The sequence below is a fragment of the Callithrix jacchus genome, chromosome 1, assembly GCF_049354715.1.
Source record: "Callithrix jacchus isolate 240 chromosome 1, calJac240_pri, whole genome shotgun sequence".
NCBI classification, from domain to species: domain Eukaryota; kingdom Metazoa; phylum Chordata; class Mammalia; order Primates; family Cebidae; genus Callithrix; species Callithrix jacchus.
The window spans coordinates 101,021,313-101,039,551 of record NC_133502.1 but is presented as its reverse complement, the minus strand read 5'-3'; the positions used below and the strand labels follow the sequence as shown (position 1 = coordinate 101,039,551).

The window sequence follows — 18,239 nt, the reverse complement described above, 5'->3', positions numbered from 1 at the left end:
TCTCTTTCATATTCTCTCATTCCACATTCTGGAAGATTTCCTCAGCTTTACTTTTTAAACTTCTGATGAATTAAAAAATTTTATTATGGATTCAAGGGGGAATGCAAGTTTTTCACATGGATATGTTATATAATCGTCAGGTTTGGGCTTCTGATATACACATCACCAAAGTAGTGAATGTTGTTCCCAGTAGGTAAGTTTTCAACCCTTTCCCCTGTCTCTTCCCTCCTTTGGATCCCAGTGTCTATTATTTCCATCTTTATGCCCATGTGTACCCATTGTTTATCTCTCATTTATAAGTGAGAACATATAGTATTTGATTTTGTGTTTCTGAGTTAATTCAGTTAGGTTAATGGCCTTCAGCTACACCCATGTTGCTGCAGAAGACATAATTTCATTCTTTTTTTTTATGGCTGCATGGTTGAATTTTAGATTTTTTAAATTATGATTTAAATTTTTTTCTTTTTAATGTTTAGGCTTTTCTCCATACATTACTTTTCAAAAAAGGAAAAATATCTTAACTTTATATTCTTTGCTCATGAGGAATATTCAATCTTCTTGAATTGATGAAAGAATATTCTTTCATATGTTAACATCTATATTTGCTGTATCTTCAGGTATTTTCAGCTAATACCTCTTGAAAAGGAAGGAAGATGCTGTTTTCAGTTTAACATTTAGTGGGGTAGCAATGAAATACTCATATTGGATATTACTACATTATCCAGATGTCACTGTATTACAGAATATGGTAAGATTGTTATATTCTCCCTTCCCAGCTGTCCTGAGATTGTGTGATATATGGGACAGGAACTCTTACCATACATGTATATAAATATGCTTAATTAACATAGACAGATTTCTTGTCAGTAGTTGGTATATTAATCTGGCAAATTCTCCTTCTCCTATCCTGCCAAATTTTTGATCTTTTGAAAGTCTGCCAATCTAGTTCTTAATGGCTCTAAATATGGGGAACCCTTTATTTGGGCTTTCTTGAAACAGGTGCCTGCCTTCTTGCTGCTCTTATAGTAAGTCTTTTGGGTTGTTCTATTTTTTGCCCATCCCTGTTCAAAATTCTCGAAAGTTGCTGTCTTCCTCAGTGGATAGATTTTCTTGGTTTACTCTGAAACTCAATTCATATTTTGCTAAGTGCTTTTTGAATTCTCTAGGGGTCATGGTTTCATGTTATCATCTTTTGTTCTTCCCCGTGAATACATCCAGCTCTGTATCTTCACCATCAGCCAACTTGTCCTCTAGACATCCCCCCCGTTGAGAGTTTCCACCCACATTTTTCCTGTGTTACTTTTCCCAGTCCATGGTGAGAAAGTGCTTTCTTTGCTGCTTATGGTAGCCTTTTAGAAACACACAGATTAGATAAATAAGAAGAGACTTTAGAAATCATTTGGAATTTCAGTTTTACCAACTTTAGATCTTTGTTTTTGGGGGAAATAAATATTCAGGATTTAATAATTTTGTTTTTTACAAGTCTAAAGTATCTAATTCAACAAATGTTACCTTTGAAAACATTTATTTAAGAATATACATTGAATCATTTTATGTGACAAACATTTGCTGGGGTATTTGGTGATTAAAGAACAGATGTATTCAATTCAGGTATTAATAAAATAATCAGACAAATAAATGTAAAATTACACAATATTATGAAGAGGAGGGAAAGTGCCATGATAATTTATCATGGTCTTGGAGAGTGAACAAGGGTAAAATTGACAAGACTTAATGATTGGTTAAATAGTGTAAAGGTGGGAGACAAAGAAAGACGTAAAAAATAATTTCAAGGATTAAGGTATGAGCAGATAGATACACTTGGGTGGATAACACTGGATGGGGCCAAGTTTGACAGGAAGAAAGAAGACCATGTGTTGAATTCTGGACATGCCAAATGTGAAGAACTGTTCCACCACCTGAGTATAGATGTCATATAGACATTTAATTATATAGTAGTTCCCCACTTACCTATGCAGGATACATTCCAAGACCCCCAGTAGGATGTTTCAAACTATAGATAGTACTGAACTGGATACATTTTGTTTTTTCTATGCATATATACCTATTATAGAGTTTAACTTGTAGGCACAGTAAGAGATTAACAACAGTGACTAATAATAAAATAGAACAATTATAACAATTATGCCAGTATCATTGTTCTTGAGTTTTGGGGCCAATTGTAAGTGAAATAAGAGGCGCTTGAACACAAGCACTTTACAGTCACTCTGATAACCAAGATGGCTACTAAGTGACTAACTGGCAGTTACTGTATACATATAGGATGAATATGTTGGACAAAGATGATTCACATCCTGAGTAGGTCACCGCAGAATGCTTGAGATGTATGAATTATGTCTGGAATTTTTCATTTAATATTTTAGGATGGGCTTGACTGTGGGTAACCGAAACTTCAAAAAGTCAGACCTTAGATAATGGGGGAGGACTGTAAATAGACAAAACCATGGGTTGAGGTCAGGCCACTAATGAACTATTTAGACAAGTCACGGACAGGGAATTCTCCCAGATCAAACCAGCTAGTGGATGACAGGGCTGAAATTAGAAGCCAGATATCTGGATTTATAGCAGCAAGCTTTCTTGTACAATTCACCACAGATCACTATTTGAAGGTATTCTTTTACACACTTCTCTACTTTGTAGTCTCTTAGTCTATACTCTTATTCTTACTTTTTATCCTCAAAACTGAAGTTCTTTTTTTGTCATTTAATTATAGTCTATTTTTACAGCAGTTTCCATTTTAAGTTCACAGCAAAATTGAGCAGAAGGTATAGAGAGTTCTAGTATATCCTCACAACCTCCTCCACTATCAACACCACTAGGGCACATGATGCAATTCATCATTACAATCGATGAATTCTACATTGATACATCATTATCAATTAACAGCTGTCATTTCCATTAGGGTTTATTCTTGACATTGTCCATTCTATGGGTTTTGGCAAGTATATAATAACATGTATCCATAATTATAGTATCATATGGATAATCTGATCTTTTCTCATAAAACGTCATAGAGTTGTAATCACACAGTACATAGCATTTTCAGATTTGCTTCTTTCACCTAGTAATATGCATTTAAGTTTCCTCCATGTCCTTTCTTTCTTTGTTACATTTTCTTTTTCCTTTTTTACATTTTCTTTTTTCAGCTTTATCACAACATAATTTACAAATAGAAATTTATAAAATACAAAATTTACAAATAAAAACTATATATAAGGTGTGTAACATGATGTTTTATGTGTATACATTGTGAAATGATTACCACTATCAAGCTAATTAACACCTATCACCTCATATAGTTATCTTCTTTTATGAGATCTACTTTCTTAGCAAGTTTCAAATATTCAATACAGTATTATTAACTATAGTCACCATGCTTCACATTAGATTTACAAAACATATTCATCCTGCATAACTGGTGCTTTGTACCCTTTGACCAACTTCTCTGCATTTTCCTCACCCTCAGCCCATGGTAACTACCACTCTACTCTTCTTCTATGAATTTGACTTTGTTAAATTTCACATATAAGTGGGATTCTGTAGCATTTGCTTTTCTGTGTCTGCCTTATTTCACTTAGCTTAATGTCCTCCAGATTCATCCATGTTGTTGCAAATGGCATAAATTCCTTCTTTTTGAAGGCTAATATTTTGTTATTTATCAATCTATACACACACACACACACACACACACACACACACACCAAAATGTTGAGCATTTTTGCATATGCTTTGTTTGCTTTCATATATCTTTAGTGTAGTGTCTTTTCAGGTCTTTAGACCATTTTTAATTGGTTTATTCCATTTTATTATTAATGAGTTTTTTAAAGTTCTTTGTATATTTGGGATAACATTCCTTGTCACTTATGTCATTTGCAAATATTTTCTCCCAGTCTGTGGTTTATCTTCTCATTATCTTGACATTGTCTTTCACATCAAACTTAATTTTTGTTACAAAATTTTATGTTCTGTGATGTGTGGCTCTGTTTACTCAAAAATACTTTTGAATTTTGGTAATTCATGTTGAAAGGAAGTAGCTTTGTGAGTTCTGAACTACTCCCTTGAGTGACATTCCAAATTTGATGTCTTCATTGACCCCAAAAGACTCACATTATATGTATCAGTAGTCACCTCTTCAAAACAAGTTCTGTACTCTTGACATTGGGCAGGTGTAGCTCTTTGGCTCTCTAAATACAGTCTGGATTTTGGGTGTCTATTGGAGGCAATGTAAAACTTACTCTCACAAAAATTAAAATCTACTGCAATACAGTAACACACAGGCAGGTGGCTAGTGGAATGTACATATGATGAGGAACAAAAGGATCTGCCTTTTAGTGTGGGCTCCAACATATGATGGCTGGTAACTTTGGTTTAATAAGCCTTACAAAGCCTATTTCTTTATCTGTAAAACTGGAAGAATATTAACTGTTGTGATGATTAATTTTTGTCAACTTGGCTACGCCATGGTACCCAGTTTTTGGTAAAACCCCAGTCTAGATGTTGCTGTGAAAGTATTTTTTAGATGTAATTAACATTTAAATAAGTAAGCAAGTAAAGCATGTTACCTTCTGCAGTGTGGATGGGACTCATCCAGTAAGTTGAAGGCCTTAAGATAAATATTTTAGGTCCAAAGAAGAAAGAATTCTCCTTCCAGGTTACCTTTCAACTTGAGACTACAACATTAACTCTTCCTTGGGTCTCCATCCTACCCTTCAGATTTTGGACTTGCCAGCTCCTATAATCATATGAGAGAATTCCTTAAGATCTCTGTCTCTCTCTCTACATGCACGCATGTGTGCGTGAGTGCATGCGTGCACACACGCACACACACACACCACAAACACAAACACGAACATACCCTATTTGTTTTGTTTCTCTGGAGAACTCTAATACAACTGTCTAGACACTATATAATATATGTATGTATATATTTATATATGTATGTGTTTGTATATATGTATATATACATACACAGTATATATATAAGTATACAATGTGCCTATATATAATATACTATACAGTATATATGTAAAGATATAGTATACATAGTATATATATATACACACAGCACATATGATGAATAATATATATATACACACACACTGGATTATACACAGTATATAGATATATACACAAAGTATATATATGCTGTATGTAGCATACTGTTTATATATAGTATACTGTATATATACTATGTATGCTATATATATTTATATATATACTGTGTGTATATATTATTCCTTATATAGACACAGTGCATATATAGTATTCCTTATATATACAAATGTAGACATTCCTTGTCACATATGTCCTTTGCAAATATTTTCTCCCAGTCTGTGGTTTATCTTCTCATTATCTTGACATTGTCTTTCATATCAAACTTTTATATCTATCTATCTATAAAAAGCTATATATATATATATACAGTATGCTATGTATATATACTATATAGTATATATACTATACATATATATGCTATGTGTATATATATACTGTGTACATATATATACTGTGTATGTATACAGTATGCTAATATATATACACAGTATGTCTATATTTGTGTATATACCTATATATAGTTATACTGTGTATAATGGTATTTATATGTACACAGTGTATATTATATATACATATGTATACATACACATATGTATACTGTAATATATATACATATACCCATATATAACAGTATTATATATACTGTTTATACATATATATGTATTTATATGTACTATATGTATATATATATATATGAGTATTGTGTATATATACAGACACATACTCTTTATATATAGGCTTTTTCTTTATAATGGAGTGACCATTTCCTGGTTCTTTATTGATATTTGTTGGCCATATTCCACTTCTACAAATTGTTATAAAGGTTAAAGAGCAGCTCTAGCAGACTGAATGAGCTTCAGAGGCTCGTGAAGATTTGGAATGTGCTGGATTTCAGAGGCTTAAAGCACATAGAAACTGTGATACATATACACCATGGAATACTGTGTAGCCATAAAAAAGAATGAGATGGGCCAGGCATGGTGGCTCACACCTGTAATCCCAGCACACTGGGAGGCCAAAGTGGGTGGATAACCTGAGGTCAGGAGTTCATGACCAGCCTGGCCAATATGGTGAAATCTTGTCTCTACTAAAAAATACAAATAATTAGCTGGGCGTGGTGGTTGGTGGTGCCTGTAATCCCAGCTACTCAAGAGGCTGAGCAGGAGAATTGCTTGAATCCACTAGGTGGACGTTGCCATGAGCCAATGTCGTACCGCTGCACTCTAGCCTGGGTGACAGAGTGAGACTCCATCTCAAGAAATAAAAAGAATGAGATCATGACCTTTGCAGCAACATGGATAGAACTGGAGGCCATTCTTCTAAGCAAACTAACATAGAAACAGAAAAATAAATATTGCATGTTCTCACTTATATGTGGGACCTACACAAGAACACATGGACACAAAGAGGGGAACAACAGACATTAATGGTGGTGGGTAGGAGAAGGGAGAAGATTAAAAAAACTACCTATTGGGTACTATACTTATTACATGGGTGACAAAGCAATTTGTATACCAAACCCCTGGAACACACAGTTTACCTATGTAACAAACGTGCATCTGTAGTTCTGAACTTGAAATAAAAGTAAAAAAAAAAAAAAAACAGCATAGAGAAAGTTGGTTATGAGCAAAAGAATGTGATGAAATGAAGATGATGGATCTGTTACTAAGTAGTAACAGATCTGTTTTTTTTTTTTTTCAATTACTAAACGTTTAAAATATATTTCTAAACAGAATGGGTCAACTCAGTAACAGTAACTGCTGATCTCCATAGCAGGGTAACCCACAAAGACAGAACTGATTTTTTTCCCATAATTGGGTGAAAAATATACAACTTGCTTCTGAACCAAAACCACAATTTCTGCAGTTTAAAATGTTTCACTGCTAATATGGCCCTGGTAGAAATTATGTAGTTTATTTTCTTTTAAAAAAAAAATTTAAAAAATTTCCTAAGACACTAAATGATCAATCTGCAATGTAGATTCTGAGCACAAAGCAGCTCAGCTAACCTAAAAAATAAAGAAAACATTCACATCACCTGTCTCAGCAGGGCCTGAAAGGAGAGAAGTAGTGTGGGGAACCCCTGCTTTGGTATGGAGAGTCACAGCCCCTTGACCCAGACCGAGACCGTGAGTAGCCATAGCTGGTGCTTCTCTCAGGATAAACTTGGATGTAGGAAGTTTCACCCTCATGAGATCGGAATTTGGTGTCATCCAGTTCATGCAGGGCATAGTCCATGTCTTCTTTTCTGAGATACTCAACCATCCCCACTCCATCCTTCTGCACATCGGCATAACAGACATTCCCCAGCTTCTTGCATGTGATCCTTCAGGTCCTGCCAGCTGCCTGATGGAGGACGTCCTGAAACAAGAACTCGGAAATCAGATCTTCTTGTAGGAGGCCCATTCCTCCCACCATAGGGCCACCCACCCCGACCTCCATAAGTCCTGGGGAACTCCACATGAAGCCGACACTGGCCATAATCATAACCATTCCTTCCATAAATTGCATCCTCTGCATCTCGGGGATCCTTGAAGTGCATGAAGGCGAAGGGCACGAGGCCGTGCCGGTTCTTGAGCTCGATCTCGCGGATGCGGCCATACTTGTAGAGCAGGTCCTCCAGCCCCTTCTCGCGCACGTCGATCGGAAGGTTCCCCGCGTAGATGTGCCCGTACGCCCCCGACCCCCCTCCCTGGGCCCCACAGCTGCACCGCCACTGCCGGGGCCCCACCTTCCCATCGCCCCCCCCCCCCCCGCGGGAAGGTCCTGGGGCTCCCACCCTCGTTCCCCTGATTGGGGCTGCAGAGGCATGATCAAGGACAGGATTGCCTGCCAAGAACTGGAGGGGAGAGGAGGGCTGGAGGTTTCAGGAGAAAGCTACGTGGCAAGTAGTCTCCTGGAGAGTCACGGATCAGAGAAGTGTAGTGTGTGATGGTCGGCTTATATGCGGACATGGCGCTGGCCTCTACTGCGGAGGGAACCCAGGAGAAGCCAGGCCCTGCAGCCCCGGCGGCCCAGTATGAGTGCGGGGAGTGCAGCAAGTCATTCCGGTGGTCATCCAGGCTCCTGCACCACCAGCGCACGCACACAGGCAAGTGGCCCTACAAGTGCCCAGACTGCCTCAAGGCCTTCAAGCGCTCCTCGGCCCTGCTCTACCATCAACGAGGCCACACTGGCGAGCGGCTCTACCAGTGCCCTGACTGCGCCAAGGCCTTCAAGCGCTCCTCCCTGCTGCAGATCCACCGCAGCGTGCACACCGGCCTGCGGGCCTTCATCTGCGGCCAGTGTGGCCTGGCCTTCAAGTGGTTGTCCCACTACCAGTAACACCTAAGACAGCATACAGGCGAGCGGCCCTACCTGTGCCGGGACTGCCCCCAGGCCTTCAAAAACTCGTCCAGCCTGTGCCGCCACCGCCACGTGCACACCGGCGAGTGGCCATACATCTGCGGCATCTGCGGCAAGAGCTTCACGCAGAGCACCAACCTGCGGCAGCACCAGTGCTTGCACATGGGCGAGCGGCCCTTTCGCTGCCCGCTGTGCCCCAAGACCTTCACCCACTCCTCCAACCTGCTGCTGCACCAGTGCACCCACGGCGCGGCCCCCCTCCCACCCCGGGCCCCGACCCCACCCCAGGCGCCGCCCCCGTGGCCCGCACCCCTAGCCCCAGGAGCCCAGCGGCAGCAAGGTCTTCCTGTGCGACGCCTACCTGCAGCGGCACCTCCAGCCCCACAGCCCGCCCGCGCCTCCCGCCCCCGCCCCCGCCCCCACCCGTGGTGCCCGAGCTCTTTTTGAGGCGGCGGAGGTCACGGTGAAGCTGGTGTACCGCTGCGATGGCTGCGAGCAGGGATTCAGCAGCGAGGAGCTGCTCGTGGAGCACCAGCAGTGTCCCGGGCCCGAGGCGGTGCCCCGGCCCCAGGACGCACCCGACGAGGCGCCCAACGTCGGCCTGCCACCGTCCACTGTGCCGCAGCCCCCTCCTGCTGCCGCTGCCCCCGCCCTGCCCCTGGTTTTGCCTGTCTGCCCTGCGGCAAGTCCTTCCAGACGGTGGCCGGGCTCTTCCGCCACCAGCACACCCACGGGGCTGCCGACGGGCAGGCGTTCGGCTGCGGTAGCTGCGACGGCTCATTCCCGCAGCTGGCCAGCCTCCTGGCGCATCAGCAGTGCCATGTAGAAGAGGCTGCGGCTGGGCGCCCGCTCCCGCAGGCTGAGGTTGCCTAGGTCACCTGCCCCCAGGAACCGCAGGCACCCGCCGCCCCAGCCCCGCTGCCACCCCCGCCCGCCCCGGCTTCTACAGAGCGGCCCTACAAGTGTGCCGAGTGCGGCAAGGCCTTCAAGGGCTCGTCGGGGCTGCGCTACCACCTGCGGGACCACCCCGGCGAGCGGCCCTACCAGTGCAGCGAGTATGGCAAGGCCTTCAAGCGCTCCTCCCTGCTGGCCATCCACCAGCGTGTGCACACCGGCCTGCGGGCCTTCACCTGCGGCCGGTGAGGCCTCACCTTCAAATGGTCGTCCCACTACCAGTACCACCTGCGGCTGCACTCCGGCGAGCGGCCCTACGCCTTCGGGGAATGTGGCAAGGCCTTCCGCAACACGTTGTGCCTGCGGCGCCACAGCCACGTGCACACCGGGGAGAGGCCCCACACCTGTAGCGGTCTGTGGCAAGAGCTTCGCACAGACCTCCAACTTGCGGCAGCACCAGCGTGTGCACACCGGCGAGCGGCTCTTCCGTTGCTCACTCTGTCCTAAGACCTTCACCTACTCCTCCAACCTGCTCCTGCACCAGCGCACGCACTTGGCCGAGCGCCCCTTCACTTGCCCCATCTGCGGTTGTGGCTTCGTTATGGCCGCCTATCTGCAGCGGCACCTGAGGACGCACGCCCCGGCCAAAACGGCTCCCAGCACCATAGCCCCCACCGCCTGTCCCCAGTCCCGCTGCCCGCTGGCCGCCGCCCCGGCCCCGCCAGCCACCCAAGATGTCCACGTCCTGCCTCACCTCCAGGCCACGCTCTCCCTCGAGGTGGCGGGGGGCACGGCCCAGGCCCCGACCTTGGGCCCAGCGGCGCCCAACTCTCAGACGTTTCTCCTGGTGCAAACTGCCCAGGGCCTCCAGCTGATCCCCAGCAACGTGCAGCCCCCTGCTCCTCCTCCCCCTCCCGCACCGCCCAAGCTCATCCTGCTGCCCTCCTCCAGTGCTGGGGCGGGGGCGGCCGTGCAAGGCAGGGGCCGCCGGCAGTGGGGAAGGCAGGTTAGGGGGCGGGAGTTGTCTGGCTGCCAGGCCCTGGTGGTCTGGGGGTGCAGGGAGCGGCCAGCACTGGGGCCAACTGGGGGAGGGCAGACCCTCATCGTTCTGCAGAATGTAGGGGGCGGGGAGGCAGGGACACAGGAAATGAGTGGGGTGCAGCTCCAACCCCTCCACCCAGCCTCAGAAGTAACCACGGTCCAGCTCCAGCCAGCACAGGAAGTGACCACGGTCCAGCTCCAGCCCGTGGCCGGCCAGCTCCCCAATTCCAGTGGAGGTGCTGTGGCTGTTGAGGTGCCCAACCTGCTGGTGGTTCAGAGTGGGGCAGCTGAGGAGTTGCTCACGTGTCCGGGCCCCGGGGAGGCGGGGGATGCTGAGGCCAGCACCGGTGTGGTCCAGGATGTCCTCTTTGAGACACTGCAGACCGACGAGGGCTTGCAGAGCGTGCTGGTGCTGAGCGGGGCTGATGGCTAGCAGACCTGGCTCTGCATACAGGAGGTAGAAACCCTTGCTCCTGGGCTGACTGAGCCGCCGGCGGCCGGCCACCGGGGCAGAAACTCATCATCCGCAGTGCCCTGGCCACTGAGCTACTGGACAGTAGCAGCACCTCAGGAGGCGCCGCAACACTGCAGCTCCTGGCCCCACCGAAGTCAGGCCCAGCCTCGGCTCCTGCGGCGCTCCCCGCTGCTCCAGCCTCCCAGATGGTACAAGTGGTCCCCGACGGAGCTGGGCCTGGTGTCATGACCCCGCAGGGCCATGTCTATTTGGGACACTGTCTACTTACAAAGCCAAAGATGATCTGTTACTAAGTAGTAACAGATCAGCTTTTATGTACCAGGTTCCATAAACTGGTGGTAGTGGAACTCCATTTTTATGGGTAGACCCAAGATCCCACAATGGTTTTTTTGAAGACTGTATTTTCAAAAAGCATGCTCTGGAAGAATAAGCCCTGGGAATAACACTGGGTAGGGTTATTGCAAAGACATTTACTTTCAAACGATGTCATGCATCATCAAATGACCAGAATAATAAGTTAATACTGTAGGGTAGGAGTTCTATTTGTGAGTTTAAGAGTAGAGAAGATTTTTCATATTGTACTTCTTTGTTCAGATATCTCTTCAGATTGTATGGGAAAGTTCTTAATAAGGAAGTCAAATAGAGAGGGATAATAACTTTTCTTAATATACAATGCACATTTGATGCCATCAAGATTGGCAAATTTCCCAGATCAAAAGCTGTTATTAGCTCACTGTTTCTTTAGCCAATATATTTTTATTCAAATTATCTACTGTGCACTGACATGCAAGAGAAACATTCATTTCTAATAAAATATGGTCTGATATTATCTAATGTGTTAAATCTAAGTGTCATCTCAAGAATACGAAGTTTAATATAACTTTTAAAGGACTATACTAAATAAATATCCTTTTTTGCAGTAATATCACAACCATATTTATTTTTAATTGCTGGAATAAATGACTTCTGTTCAGATAGTTTTAGAAAGATCCTCCCAGAGTTTATTCATTGGTACAAGTGCTGATGTGCCATCAGCAAGAGGCTGAATGCATGCATAATCAATAATGCATCTAGAAGCTCTCAACAGAGTTTAGTCAGAGTATACATTAGACCTTGTCTCTCAGTATCTCATCTCTCTGGCTAATTATTCATACATTTCAGGGAATTTTGACTGCATTAAGCCTCCTTCCTTTGGACAATGAGGGGAAAGAAATTATCCCCAGAAGGATGAAAAATATTTTTCTGCAGTGGCTCCATACATGTAAGAATCTATGACTCCATGGTTATCCATAACCAACACATATTTCAGAGTCCTTCATTTATTCAATATTCATTCAAAAACACTTACTAAGTACTTTCTAGATGCCAGGCACTGTTGGGAAGAGAGCAGACAACTTCCCTGCTACCAGTGTAGTATTTAGCAGAAGACAGAAAAATAAACAAGTAAATTGATGTATAAAGATACTTTACAGCTAGTCTAGATAGTCCTAAAAATATTAAATGGGGTATTATAATGCAGGGAGTGGGGTTGACAGTGCTAATTACATTAGACAGCTAGGGAAGATCTCTTCAAGGAAGTTACTTTGAGCTGAAGATTTGGGAAAAGAGATATCTGAGGTTTAGGCAACCACAATCCAAAGACTCTCAACTGGGATTTAGTGTGTTGAAGAAAGAGAAAGGAAGCTGGCCTGGCCAGAGTGTAGAGATCACAGGTAAGAGTGGTACGCAGGAAGACCGTAAGGTCTTGTAGACAGTGATTGAGAATTGGATTTTATTCTAACTGTATTTGGAAGTCACTGGAGTGTTTCGAGTTAGGGAATGAGGCGATTTGCTTTTTCTTCCTCCTGCCACTTTCCCCTTGTCCTTTCTCAGGTGCTGCTTAACATTCAGCTTTTCCACAGGTTTTCTGAGTCCATATTTCAGATCATATGTTCTCTGGATAGTTCCTGTCTGTTTAGCCTAATTCTACAAAATGGTAGTAGTTGTATTGCTATTCTTTTTTAATAATTGTGTAATTTCCCCAACATTTTTGGTTTAATATCACATGAAATGTGATACTATAAAAGTTTAATATCACATGAATTGATTTAGTTCCATTACATCAGAGTTTGCATACTGACAGCCTATAGGTCACAAACCATAGACATATTTTATTTGGTCCATTCAGAATTTTACAAATTGGGAACTTTATCATAAACATTGAGAATAATATGATAATCTATTTTTTTGTCTGTTTCTAAAAGATCATATTTGGAAAATAATGTTCGAGAAAGAGCTTACAAGAAGAAACATAAGGCAAAGTGAAAAGGTAAAGAGGCTGGGAAGGTAGTTTTTACAAAGCCAAGGATGAAAGCCTGGGGATCAGCATTTATTGTATATGACACACATTCTTTGGGACACTGTCTGTTTACAGCTATTTACAACTAAAGGGATCTAAGCAGCAATATATATAATGAACCTGTTGAACTCATATTGAATGGGTTCAAATCTGTCTTTAGATTTGATTTGCTTATTAGATATCTGATTTGGGAGCTGTTACTTTATCTTTTTACACTTCAATTATTTTCTTCTCTGCAAAGTTGGGATAATATAGTAAGTTCATTTTTTATAGGGTAGTTATGAAGATTAAGTGATTACTACATACGAAACACCGAGAACAATGTCTTTCACTTAGTAACATCCATTAAGCTATTATTGTTATTATTCTCATTATACAGATGATTCAAAAAACACAGTACTCAAACAACTAATTGACATGGCTGAAGTGACCCAACGAGTTAATGAAATAGTCAGATTCTGAAATCAGGCCTTTTAGCAAGCTCTGCTGGATATAAGTGTTTTAAGAGTAATTTGAATAATTTGGCTTGGGAACCAAAAATTGCTAATTTTACCTGTGTTTAGACCAAAGTTTTATATCAGTCATTCTAAAAAATATATCAAAACTTTTAGTCTGTAAAATTGTTAAGGACCTAAAGAGGTTGTGTTTATATAGTTTGTATCTATTGATATTAATCACATTAGAAATTAAAACTAATAAACTTAAAAATTACTTGTGAATTATTAAAAAACAAAACCTATTAAATGCTTTCATAAATAGTATATTTTTAATAAAAATAACTATTTTCAAGATAAAAATATTTAGTGAGAAAAGTGGCATTATTTTTACTTCTACAAATCTCTAACGTCTGTCAGAAAGACAGTTGGAGTCTCATATCTGCCACTGCATTCAATCTGTTGTAATATCACTCTGGAAAACTCAAATGTACCTGCATCTTCTTACTCATAGGAAAGCAGTTGTGACTTGACATACCTTCTGATACTCTCACAGATCCCCAGAGGTTCCCAGACCATACTTTGCGAATCCTTCATCTAGATAAAATTAGAGACTTGAGTTGGGAGAGATACAAATCTTGCCCAAGTCCCCAAATTTACTCTGGAAAGTGGAAACTCAGTGACCAAGAGCAAACCTTTCCAGGGAGAAAACATTTGTTGCCTTTGCACAAGATGACTCTAGTTAAAATGATCACAATAGATGTCTACAGCCACCCCAAAATATTCATTGCTTTGACTAAATATGAAACATTACCCCTTCAAACCTTTTCTCCAATTTGTGTGTCTGAAAGAGCTGAAGTGAAATAGAGATGGTACACAATTGCTCAGAAGTAAATTAATGAGTAAAAGCGTGTACTCTGAATTCACAGGAAAATGAGAAAAATTCCATGTACTTGCCTTCTTCTTGACCTCTAAGCTCCTTGGAATTCCTGGGTATTATGTTAGTTTTCTTTGTGGTGAAAGTTGAGTAATTCTAATGTCTTCTTCTTGCAGTTGATGGGCATAGATGAGGTATTTGAAGGACAATTTCTACTTGATAACAGATCCAATGACCTGTGAAGATTTCAGTTCTCTTCTTTTTATCCATCAGATGTTTATAGTTCTGAAGACCTGCTATTAGATGAGCTGCATTTAGAGAAAAAAATTATTTGTACTCAACTTAGCAAAGCACTGCTGTTTTATGCTGCTATATAGAAAAAACTTTAGATAAACATTTTTTTGTAATGCGGTTCATTCTGATGAAGTCTGAGTATTTGTGGACTCCTCAACAGACCAAATCTTTTATTTCTTCAGGCAAATTTTGAAGTTCCATATTCTCTCTTAGTGCCATCTGTAATTTATCCATTTATTCATTCAAAATTTGTTGGCTAGCTACTATGCCAGACATGGTGTTAGATACTGCTGACTAAAGATGAATGCCCAAATTTATATATTTGAAGAGTTCGGAAGAAGGTATAATTATGTAAATATATGTGAACTATATGTGAAAACACTGTGCTAGAGACATGGATACAGTGCTTTGGAAGACAAGCAGGGGTAGAGTAATTGTAGTTGAATGATTTGTAAAAAGTTTCTCACTGGACCTGGGTCCTGTAGGAGGCGTTGTGATTCAGGGATTCTTGAGAGAAGGGCATTCTTGAAGGGAAGAGAGTGAGTAGAAGTTTGGAGTTGTGAAGAAGCCTAAGATGTGCAGGGAATGATGAAAAGCCGGAATGTAAAGTGCATATGAGTGGAGGCTAGAACAAGGTTGGAAAGGAAGGCTGTGGTTAAACTGGGAACAGGCCCTAGGGATTGAAAAGGGGGATTGTTTTTACCTTATCCTGTAGGCCATGGGGAACCATCAGTGGGCTGTTTTCTGTTGTGACGTATGTTTTAGAAAGATGTTTCTGCTTGTGGCTAGGCAGGAAGACGAATGAGTTGGGGGATGGAAGCAGTGCGCCATGTGGGGAAAGATGGTTTCTTTCACTAAGGCAATGGCAATGGGAAGAGAAAGGAGGCAATAGGGACAGAGTTGAGAGGCATGTAGAAGCTTGCATCAACCAGACCTCATTCTAGAAGTGAAGAATGAGAGTTCATCCTTAAGGACAACTTATAGGAAACTGAACTGGTGAATTAAAATAGTTACTAATTCAGGTGTAGAAAACTGGAGCAGTGACAGGGGTTTGTAGAAATGCGGATACTGATTTTTAAACATTCTGAATTTGACCCATCTATGGTTTATCTAGGTGACCCTTAGAAATACGAGTCTCAAGAGAGATTCAGAAGAAGTTACATGTTTTCTTTCTAGAAACTTCTGTAACCAGCTTCGTCTATACTACATATGAACTTGATGACAACCCCTTTGCTGTTGTTTGTATGGATGTGTTATATCTTCAGCAAGAAATAAAATTTTCAAAGGGTTCCAAATATTTGTCCCTAGGAGTAAGCTTTTTAAAGGCAGGAACACTAGGTTCTACCTCTTTTATTTTCTCATAGAGCCTAATACAGGGATAAATAAATTCGGAAATAAACACTTAAAGGTTTGCTTTAAAGTCTGAAGATAGAGAATGAAGGCAATAAAGAATAGGCTGGGTGAGGTGACTCACGCTTGTAATCCCAGCAATTTGGGAGGCCGAGGGACAGATCCCTTAAGTCCAGGAGTCCCAGACCAGTCTAGGCAGTGTGGCAAAATCCTACCTTTACAAAAAAATGCGAAAATTAGCCAGGAATGGTGGTGCATGCCTGTAGTTCTAGCTGTTTGGGAGACCAAGGTTGGAGGATCCTTTGAGCCCAGAAGGTGGAGGTTGCATGAGCTGAGATTGCACCACTGAACTCCAGCCTCGGTGACAGAGCAAAGCCCTGACTCAAAAAAAAAAAAGAAAAAGAAAGAAAGAAAAAAGAGAATAGTTAAGAAAACTGAGCAATTAAAGTAACTCAGAGGACTTAAAAAAGAAGAAAAATCTGTCATATGGATTCTTAGAAGTGGGGAGAAAAATGTTTAATGTTAACAGTAATTGAAAGAAAGGTTATTGCCAGAAGGGATTTATTTTTAAAGAAGGGAATTTTTAAAATATGAAATACTTATAATGGTACATACTTTTAGAGAATTTAAATAAAAAAGTCATCGAGGGTTAATAAATTGGTTGAATTTGATAATTTCAGTAAAAAAAAATCCTGGTTCTCTGAATATAAAGACACTGAATAAACAAAAAATGCCATTTATTATTAACATAATTAAAAGAAACTTAAACACCTTAAAAATAATGTTTTGGGAGCTTTGCACCTCATAGAGAGAGGATACTGGGTATTGATTGACTGAAGGTTAAATTCCTACTGTCCAGAGACAAATAAACTCAATGGAATAAAAGAGGTTTTTTGCTATGGGAATAATGATGACTTTGTCAAGCAAACTGTTCACTTGTTTTATTTTCATTCTATATGCTGTTTTCTCTCTATCTCATTTTCCTATATTATTACATATCTGTAATTATTACATAAAAATCACTTTCCATACCTGTAACAGATACTGCTTTGCTTTTTCTAATCAACTTTAAAGAACACAGTCTTTGGGTGGTCCATATCTGATCTATATCATTACTTTATCTTTGTTTCAATACTAGTAATATTCAAACAAAAATAGCTTAAAATAACCTGCCAGATGAATGAGATGGCATCTTCAATAAAAATCTTGCTAAGGCTGGCACCTGGGGAAAGGCTAGTGAGATTAAAATCAGTGACTCTTTCACCTCCCTTTGCTCTGTCAAGCATAAGAGAAAGAGGACTGTGAGGCCTTGACAAGGAAAGCAGAGACTTTAATTGAGGGCAAGAAGGGCTCAGGCCTTGTTTCCTAATTATAGATGATTTTTCAAACATCGGAGGTGCAAATTCAAAATACGTTGCAATTTACTGGTGAGTACAGTCTACTTAAATAAAGGACGATTTAATTCAAAGATATTTAGGAGGCTTTTTCTTAAGCCAGCTACATGTATATTATATTAATGTATCCCTGGAGAATGTAAAATTCTGAAGGTAGACCTGTACCTTGCTATTTTTTTCAGCACTTGGATCTTCTTCGATGTGTATGTGACTGTGTTTATATGTGTCTCCTATATGTCCAGCTTGTTTTTGAGCGTGGAGGAGAGGTTCCTGATGACTCGTACTCTATACTTCTCTTTACCAGCACATCTATTACTTTTATGGCTTCCATCCTGCCATTTCAGTGAAATATGGTCACAGGGTAACATGAGTTAATAAGTAATTTTAGGAGGATATTGCTTAAATGGTTTCTCAATTATGTTCCAGTTTGTTCCTTGTCTTGATAAAATGAGAGCTTCCTTAACAGTAGAATTCACATTGTAAAGTTGAGTTGAAGTTTGAGGATTCTTGTTACCATTTAACATTTAATGGCCCTCAATTTTCTTGACTCATATTTTTGATATAGTGTTCCACATTTCATCTGTCACTGATACAGTCCTACTTGGACCTGTAAGCCAAATGAATGCCACCTATTAAATGTTGTAGTGTACTCTTTAATTGTTTATTTATTTAGTAGGTTATTATTAATTTAATGACTATGGTTCTAGTCCCTTTCACATATG

At 41.3% G+C, this 18,239-nt stretch overlaps 2 pseudogenes; one reads left to right on the top strand and one right to left on the bottom strand.

Moving 5' to 3' along the window:
- Nucleotides 1-7,091: 7,091 nt before the first annotated feature.
- On the bottom strand, nt 7,092-8,029 carry LOC144578681 (serine/arginine-rich splicing factor 9 pseudogene; annotated as a pseudogene).
- On the top strand, nt 8,028-11,123 carry LOC100412771 (zinc finger protein 628 pseudogene; annotated as a pseudogene).
- The last annotated feature ends 7,116 nt before the right edge of the window (nt 11,124-18,239 follow it).